Below are 9,768 nucleotides of genomic sequence, written 5' to 3'. Positions count from 1 at the left end.
AAATATAGAAGGGTTAAAAAGGATTTTAGTTAGAGCGACTTCACTTTTCTCATACTCTAGACTAGCATTCTCTAGTCTAGCTTGTTAAGAGCATTTTCAAGAGAAACTCTAAATTTTTGTTAAACTAGCAAGTGAACAGTGTGAAAAACTATTTTAGTTACTCAGTTTAATTTTTTTTATCTCCAACAACTCTCTATTTTGACAAACTTTGAATATTTTATTATTAACGATTCAAACTCAACCCACTCATTTTCTAAAACAATATTTTATCTCTTCCTTTTCTTTTTGCTCAATGGTCCATCAAGAATTTTATTATTTTTCCAATATTTAGCTGATGAACACTTGCTCTGTAAATTTCAGGAGTGATTGTTCATTTTTCTATAATACAGACTCTTTTATACAGTTTGTTGGCGATTTTTTTATTTTTTATTTTTTTATATTTGACTCTTTAAAATAGAGTTTTGATTGTATTACAGCAGCCCCAAATATTAAGTCAAGTGACCAATTTTCGTAAGTTATCACTATTAATGCACATTGTAGAACTTTAACCCCTAAAAAAGAATATTAAAATTTCTGAAATGGTTTGTTTAAAAATTATTTGAAAACCAAACCAAAGCTAGGGTTGAAAAAACCTAGCCGTATAGAGCAAAACTCAAAGAAAAATTCTCTGCTGCCGGAGCCTACTTTGACTTTGAAATCAACGACAATGTTCTCGAAATCATTCTTGTTCTCTTCTTTCTCCTTTTCTGTTTACTTTCTTTGGTGTAGAATTGTCGCAGTGATAAAAGACGGATTTTGGGCTAAAAGCCTAAAATAGTCCTTGAGATTGACACAATTTCTCACTTTGGTCTAAGATTTAAAATCAATAAAAATAGTCCATTATATTATCCACGATCAACCATTTTGGTCCTTATGCGAAAAATCTTCAATATAATTGAAGAAACCACCAGAGGGGTTGATTGAAAAATATTCTCAATTTAATGGAGATTTTTCACGGAATGACCAAAATGATTGACATGAACAATCTCAATGACCACTTCCATCAATTGTAAATATCAGGTGTGAAGCCAAAAATAATCACAAGGCGACACGTGGATCTTTGGGTTAAAAGGACAAAATTATCCTCGAGGCATACCAGGATGCCTACGCGCGAGCAGCGGGCAATCAACCCTCAACCAAGTCAAAAATGCCCAAAACAGGTAATAATTCAAAACCTATTTCATCCATCTTCTCCACAAGGTAAACCCCAAAACATTCCTTTTAAATTATGTTAATTAGCTAATTAATAGATTTATTACCTAATTAATCTATTAATGGCTAATTAAACTACCAATTAACTACAAAATACACTCAAAAACACCACAAAGGGCTGGCCACCTTCTCCTCCCATGCCCTATATATAATACCCTATTTTCTCTAAAAACCTAGGTCTTGACTCTTGCTAAACACTCAAAAATTCCCTAAACATTTTTCTCTCAAAATTCTAACGTTGGCATCAGAGGTTCCAAGATCAAGGAGGAAGAAATTTACATCCACAAATTGTTGCTTTCATTGAGAGTTGAGTCCCACACTCGTAGAAGACTCTCGCATCCAAGGTTTTTCTATTTTTCTTGTCCATTTGTAGATTTTTCGTATGTTTTTATTATTAGAATTTTTTATTTGCAAAAATTCTTTGATAAAACGTAAAAGAGAAGTACAATGGCTAAATGTGACAATAAGGGGAGTGGCACCACCACCATACGTTCTTTTTCAGAGAACTTTACCAAAGGTGATATTTGTTTTGTAGGTGCAATTTTGTCCAAGATCAAGGAGGAAGAAATTTGCATCCACACTAGGGATCAAAGTGAAAAGTTATATCAATCTTAAAGACTATTTTAGCTAAAAGCCACAAAAGAATCACCATATAGATGAAAGATATATTTTTTTAGCATTGAAAGTCAAATAATACTAAGGTCTTAGGTCCCGTTTTATGATATGTTAGTCTATTGCCACACACTAATGCGTGTGACAATTTACTTTTTTTTGTTGTTTAATCTTAATTATTTTTTCGATGTTTTATATACGTGGGGTTGTTTTCTTTTGCTGTGCTACAACAAAAACACTTATTCTGACCTAAATTTTGCAAAAAGAAAAAAACTTATTTTTGTGTTTACCAAACATATTTTTCACTCTATGTTTTTACATAGCTGCCTTTTTTTTTTATTAAATTCGAGCAATCTCAAGCCCATACTAAGTGGATTCTCAATGTTCTCTAAAAAAGAACTTGGTTTTTTTATTAGCATGCTTCTATTAAAAGGGCTTCCGGAAAAAAAAAAATATATATATATATATATATATATATGTATATCTGAACTGAAAAACATTTACAGCATAAACCTTTCAAATAGGCTCTAAATTATGGAATGAGGATCCTCTTCGGATCCTCTTTGTGAGGCTTTCGGAATCCTCTAATCGCATCTATTCATCATATATCGTGCGATCATAAATTATTGTAAATCTTTTTATTTAAAATTAAATATAAACATTACTTGACGAAAACTGGCTGCACATTGTACGATAAACATATATGATTGAAGGATCTCTAGAATCCTCATAAAAAGAATCCGAAAATGTTCCTCATTCTAAATTGTGTACTAACCTATCCAAAGAAATGTAACTTGGAATTCTTCAATAATTAAAAAGAACTCTTTGAACATTCTCAAAGTCCTAGTACCGCAACTATAGCACGAGCCTCCTTTGAAATTGTTGAGTGGACCCACCCCTTTAATAAACCAAAACCTGTTGCATGAACAGATAAATTAGCTTTTGGTATGAAAATGTAGCACCTAAGCAAAGTCATGTCAATTAACACTTTGGATGACACATATCACACACATTGTGTGGAATTTGGATTTAGAAGATTATGAACAAACTTTGTTTAGTCTCTTTATTAGTCCTACATTAAACCCTACCAATTTCTTTTAAATAGGGTTAAATTCACTAAATACCAAAATATCATTGGAGTCTTCACCTACTCTCTTTTGTCGGAATTAAATTTCACCACCACCACCGTGGATGGATGAGTGCAAGAAGGACTATCTATAAAAGAGACAAACAACTAAGAATTTCTAGGTACCGGTGTTGCACCGGCCAAAGTATTTTCAACGATTAAGTCAGTAAAAGATCTTACAACTTAAGCATTGGGCTAGAGAGCGAGTGTGCAAAATATTATAATACTTTTGATGAACCCTAGTTATGTGTATTTATACTAGTTGAGAGAGAATCATTTTATGATAATGAATATGTATAAAGCTGGTAGAATCCTAAACGATATATAGCATAAGATATCATTTCCTTGTATGAGTGTGATTACTTAAGCCAATCCTTAAATTATAGGAACCTCCATTCTAGAGTCCATGGTGTGATGGCAATGTTGGTCCGTTTATGTAACCCAACCTAATCAGAGATGACTAGCCCATGTGGAGGTGCTCATATTTCGATTTATCTTACTCCGGCTAAGAAAAATTTCATGGTTCTAGATCGCTCTCTCTCTCTCTCTCTCTCTCTCTCTCTCTCTCTCTCTCTCTCTCTCTCTCTCTCTCTCTCTCTCTCTCTCTCTCTCTCTCTCTCTCTCTCTCTCTCTCTCGTAAAACGATATATTTATACAAAAGAGCATAGTATTGATCTAGACCATCAAATAGGCTAGTTATAATAATTGATATCGAACTCACTATCAACAAGAGTTCAACTTAAATTTTGATCAACAAAAGGCATGATCATGGTTTCTATTTATGTTGTTGCCAAAATCCTCTTGCCTTCAGTTTTTGTTCCGTATTTGTCTTTGCATTCAATGATCAGCCAAATGAAAATTAAAAATATGAAAAGCAGGAAAGCCACAATGGACTATATAGTTTTCTTTGGAAAAAGGCGCCACCACTTGATTTATGCTATCAAATATCAAGCCGAAGTGTTATATTACTTGATGAATTTGTGAATTTGTATTTAGGGAATTGAAAATTCATTCATATTTTAAGAGAGGCCAATTGGGCTTTTAGAGTTGGATTGCAGTTCTACAGACCAACAAGCGGAGGAGGAACAAGAAAGAAAGAAAATGACTTACTCTCAAAAGTTTCACACGTAGACAACAATGTGATAAAGATGGACGGAATATTTGATGAAAAATTAAAAAACACAACGGTATGGGAGAATTTGGCTAGTAATACAAGTGGATGGGAGTAATTGGCTAAAATAAAAATTCAAAGATGAAAATGACACTACCTTACAAGTTCGGAAAGCAAATCGACAAATATCTTATATTGTTAATTCAAGAACAAGAAATTGCAGCAATGTGTGATGATGTTGACTAAAAGATAAATGATCTTACGTTTAGGAGAACTTTTTAGTATGATGGTCACACCACCATGTGTTCGTACTAATTCATGTATGATAATATTATAATACGTAGTTGACGTGATTGAATGTATTGTATTAATACAATCTATTTTTTTTATGGTATATTATTTGGAAAAATAACTAAAGAAAATAAAACGTGAACTATGCTTAAAGTTAACACGTATTTTCTAGTGTAGAAATCTTATCATTGTCATGTTAGGTAAAAACTTTGCGTATATGTAGATAAAGAATCGGTACAAAAAGAATGGTAGTTCAAAAAACTCTAGCTTCTAAGCAAAATCTTGTATTGACTTTTGTGGAACTCTTTTGAATATGCAATATACGTGATTGAATTAAATTATACCCACACAACACAAATGATCATAATGGCTCATAAAAAAATTTCCACATCCAATCCATGACTAAAATAAGTTTTTTTAGTTTTACTTTTTTTAATGTAGAAGGAAAAATAGCCTCCCACCAATTTATCATTACAAAGTTTTGCTAATCTCTATCAAGAAATAACAATCTAGTCAGGTGACTCTTCAAACCAAACCATTTAACGATACAACGATATCCTAAATCGAGCAAGTTTTTTTAGATAAAAACTAAATTGAGTTTAAAAAGGAATTTACTAGAACACAATAAAAGACAATAATTATATTCAGACACAAACCATGATACACTTGCTAACATATTCTTTCATATACCATTATATGCTAGACCTATATGTATTAGTAAATGTCAATCTTGTGTGTCTAAGTAACATTACGAAATTTTTATAAAACTATAATTACTCAATAAAAATGTAGACATGGTGTAGCTAATATTGTTTATGAATGCGATTGCGTAAATCTAGAAGTAGATTCCAATACGATTTAGGAGATCTATTTCCTTTAGGACTTCTATTACTTGTGAGGCAAGTAAACCTACCTAATTAGTATAAATAAAGGCATAAAGCCACAAGGAAGTGTGTGCAATGCATAACCACCAAGCTCTCTATTGTTTCTCTCTGTTGTCATCCATCTTCTACCTTTACTCTCTGAATTTTCGTTCAACACATTATCAGCACGAAGTGTATCTTTGAAGGAAGTATCGAGTCAAGAACATTATTGTAGCAATCGCAATCCAAGCATCTTTTATACTTAATCTTTTCTAAAGTTTTTTAAGCCTTTATGCATGTTAATCATCACATAAAGCATGAACTCCAGTTTTGAATTATATATCTTGATATGTTTGTGATGGATTATTGTGATTTGAAATTTGATTGCTTAAATTGTATATATGTGTGGAAAAAAAAAAAAAGGAATTAAAAAACCCTAACCCATGTGAGCCACGACTTCGAGTTGCGTTGCGTGCTTGAGCTTAGCCCAAACTAAACGATGACATTTTGTTCGTCTTCTTCCTCATGTCGAGGCTAGATGCCATCTCCAATTTTTGTTGAGACATCGTACCAGAGGTGTTGGGTGGTTGGGAGCTCAAGATTCCATTGAATCTCTTTCATAGCAATCTTGTGCAAAACACCTTCTCTACATTTCTTGCCGAAAATATTGTTTTACAATAACAATATTAGGCACAAAACTTTCAAAAGTTTTCAAATTTGACATATGTCTTGCTAATAGTTGAAAATAACCAACTTCTGATGGAAAACCATCAGTCCCACCCAACTAGCTCAAACGCTGCTCCTTTGCATGAAGCAAATGCAAGTGTGCATCAAGGACCAAAATGCTGAAATAGGCATAAAGGATGCGATAAAGGTGCTTCACCCAAATCTGCAAATAGGGGAGACAAACTTGAAGGCCAAGCAAAGAGTGTGAAATGCAATTCTAAGCGTGACTCTTTGTCTCCTAAGGCTCAAGACCTTAAGAATAATGGTAAAGTAAAGGAGTTGACTATCAAGCGAGTTAAGAGAGTTCCTTTTTTTTTTCTTCCCAAACATTGATATGTGCTACTGTTGTGGCTTTAGTAAACAACAGTTCAAAGTTTTCAAGGCCTTAATGCATGTTGTGAAGGAATACCACACTAAAAGGCAAGCTAGAAGGCCAATTTCGCTCGAGAGACAAATTTCGCCCAAGTTGAGAATCCTAAAGTTACAATGTTGGTGATTTCTTATTTCCATGAGGCTAGTGCACCTATGGAGGATTAGATTTTGACATAAGGCCAATATTGGCTGAAATTTAACGATGTCTTTTTTGTCTAAGCTTGTGAAAATTTTTGTTTCCGGTTTCTAAGTTTTGTGTTGATTGATGCATCGATATGTTGGTCACATGTTTTTCTATGTCCACACACAATGTTGCTTTTGCAAAACTCCTGGAGCAAATTATTAAGATGAGGGTTCACCTCCCATTAAGTCAATTCAAATGGATAATGCCGGAGAGTCTACGTAAAAGACTTTTGACAACTATTGCATATCTTAGGGTGTTGGATTTGAATATCATGTTCCTCATGTTCACATCCAAAATGGTCTTGCAGAAGCGTTCCTAAACTTCCTTCAATTAATCGTTAGGACATTAGTCATGCCAACCAAGCCTCTGATTTCTACATGGGGCATGCATATTTACATGCAGCAATGCTTGTCCGCCTGCCTCATCACCACCTAACCTTCCTTATCACTCTAGTTGGTTATTGGATATGAGCCTTAAGTTCACACTTACATGTGTTTGGGTGTGCCATTTATGTGTCAATACCACCGTCATAACATACCAAAATAAGTCCGCAAAGGAGGTTGTCAATATGTCAGTTATGATTCACCTTTGATTATTTGGTACTTAGAGCCTTTGATAGGCTTACTGCTAGATTTGTGGATAGTTACTTTAATGAGACAATTATTTGCAGTTAAAAGGAGAAAAGAACGTCAAATTTCATGATAAACATAGCAGATTAGCATGGTTGGTAGCCATTATGCCTCAACTTGATTCCTGTACTCCGCAGTGTGACATTAAAGTGCAACGTATTCTAGATCTTCAGAGCTTAAACTTAAAGCATGCCAGATGTTTTTTTTGTTCTAGCAAGAGTGACGAGGTCACATATACCACTTGTAAACGTGTCAGTAAGGATTGAAGTGCTAACATGGCGTCAAGGCAATGTTCTAGAACAACGTGCTCCAACCACCTTTACACCACAGGGTTGGCCCGAATTATCTTTTATATATATTATTGCAACCTTTCTTAGTGATAAATTAATCGATATACTATGTAGTGGAATGCTTTTTATCCCTAATTGTTATGGAGAACAAATGGCGAAATATAATTGATTCCTCTATTTAAGTGGTTTTCACTTCTCCTTATTCATGTTCCTAACTCTTCCCCGGATAGTTCCCAATGTTTGGCATTTTCCATACTTCATGGGTGCAACATCAATAGATTTTTTGATCACATGTAATGATCGTGCTAACACATTTACAGCTAGCTAATCAACTGCCCCAACTTAGAAGTGAGGTAGACCAGTGGGTTTGAAGTAATATGGCATAGCCCAATCCTAGTTGAATCGTTATCTCTTTTACTCCAACGCATATGGTTATTATAGACTACGGTTCGGGAAGAGACATAACCCCCTCTCAAGAATTAAGATATTTTGGTCAATTATGCTTATTTAGATGCACTTTGTACTAATAATAAAATGATCATTGACTATGCATTTGCGTATATTGTAGCTATTGAAATTATGCAAAGCAACGATATCAAACCACGTTCCATACACGAATGTCAGCGTAGAACAGATTGGCTAGAATGGAAAGAAATAATCTATGTTGAATTTGATTATTTAGCAAAGAGAAAGGTGTTTGGTGTTTTACAATCCACACCTCCAAACATGAAACCGGTTGGTTATAAGTGATTTTCATAAGGAAGGGTAATGCGAAGAATGAAGTAGTGCGATACAAGGAATGCCTTGGGGCGCAAGACTTCTCTCAACGCCCTGAAATTGACTACGAGGAGACGTATTCTCCCGTAATTCTCCCATAATGTGCAAGGATATGCAAAATGAAAGAGTTTTTGTTTTCAAGGTTGTGAAGCCTTTCTCAAAAGTTTAAACCTTGCCAATGGAACTCAAAGCTTGCATGTTATTCCTTTTACAAAATCCTCAATTTTCATCGATCATCGTGAGGAAATTGTGTTGGAACTTTGGCTTAATCTATTACCTTCAAGATTTATGTTGATGATGTGTTCAGTAAGTTTTTCCACGTCAGAACTCTCTTCCATATAAACTAAGTGTAGAAAAACCAAACATTAAAAACCATTCAAATTATGAGAAGTTTACCAAAATAATTATGAAAAGAAATAAAACAATAGTACTATACCATATAAAAATATATTACCTCATTTTCCAAATAGCCAATCTTGTGCGCACAACAAAGTTTGAACTGTTTATGGTAACAATGAACTATGATACTAATCTAGTACTCTACCCCAATACTAAATGCAGATTCTGATGCAACAGTTGAAATTGGAATTGTGAACACATTTCATGCTAACTGAGAAAGTATCGAATAATGAAAACGCTCCATTTGCCACCAAGAAAGAATATCTATGTCTACTTTTCTATCTATTCTTTTATCCTCCAAATATTTTTGCAATTCATTTTTTTCAATCGAACTTGAACCATCGTAATTATTATCAAAATCCTACATCATAAAAAATAAAAATGAAAATGTAATAAGAATCATGCATCATGTCAATTTCAAATATAATATCAACACTTTTTATAGTACTACTACTACAAATATATAAAGTAAATAATAACAAACTTAGGTTACCTCAGAGAGAACATCTCCAGATTCTGTTTGATGAATAGGCACTGAATTCACTGGAGTATTTGAATTTTCAAGATGCAAAAGTTTTTCCAAGTACACACCAAAAAGAACATTCAATTTGTCATTAACCTTTGTAAATTTGACCGAATTCACACCAGGAAGCTTTGTGTAAGCCCAATCCACAAAATGCAATTTATAACGAGGGTCTAAGATGATTGCAATTGCCAAAATCAAACTGTTCTCTGACCAATACTTCTCAAACTTCATGTACATGTAAGTCCTCATCTTATTCATGAAACTTTTAGAGTCATCCATGGCTGCCTTAATTTGAAGTTCGATTATGAACACCTTAGGGAAGAACAAATTTGATGTGGGGTACCTTGTCCTAGAGAATAAGTACGTAACCTCGTAAAAGTACCCCAAAAACTTGGAAATCTTCATTATTTTATCCCACTGTTCAGAAGAATGACAACTAATAAAATTGGAATCACTCAACCCTAAATGAATCAAAGCATATTGATAGAAAATTGCACTATCTAGCATAATATAGATTGAGTTCCATCTAGTAGGGACATCTTGTCTCAAACCTCTCTTACTATCCAATATCCCTAATGTCTAACACATTCATAAAACTTTAGTTTCCTAGC

Source organism: Pyrus communis, chromosome 9 (genome assembly GCF_963583255.1).
Source record: "Pyrus communis chromosome 9, drPyrComm1.1, whole genome shotgun sequence".
Classification (NCBI taxonomy): Eukaryota; Viridiplantae; Streptophyta; class Magnoliopsida; order Rosales; family Rosaceae; genus Pyrus; species Pyrus communis.
The sequence above is the reverse complement of the archived record's forward strand: the minus strand, read 5'-3'. Positions refer to the sequence as shown.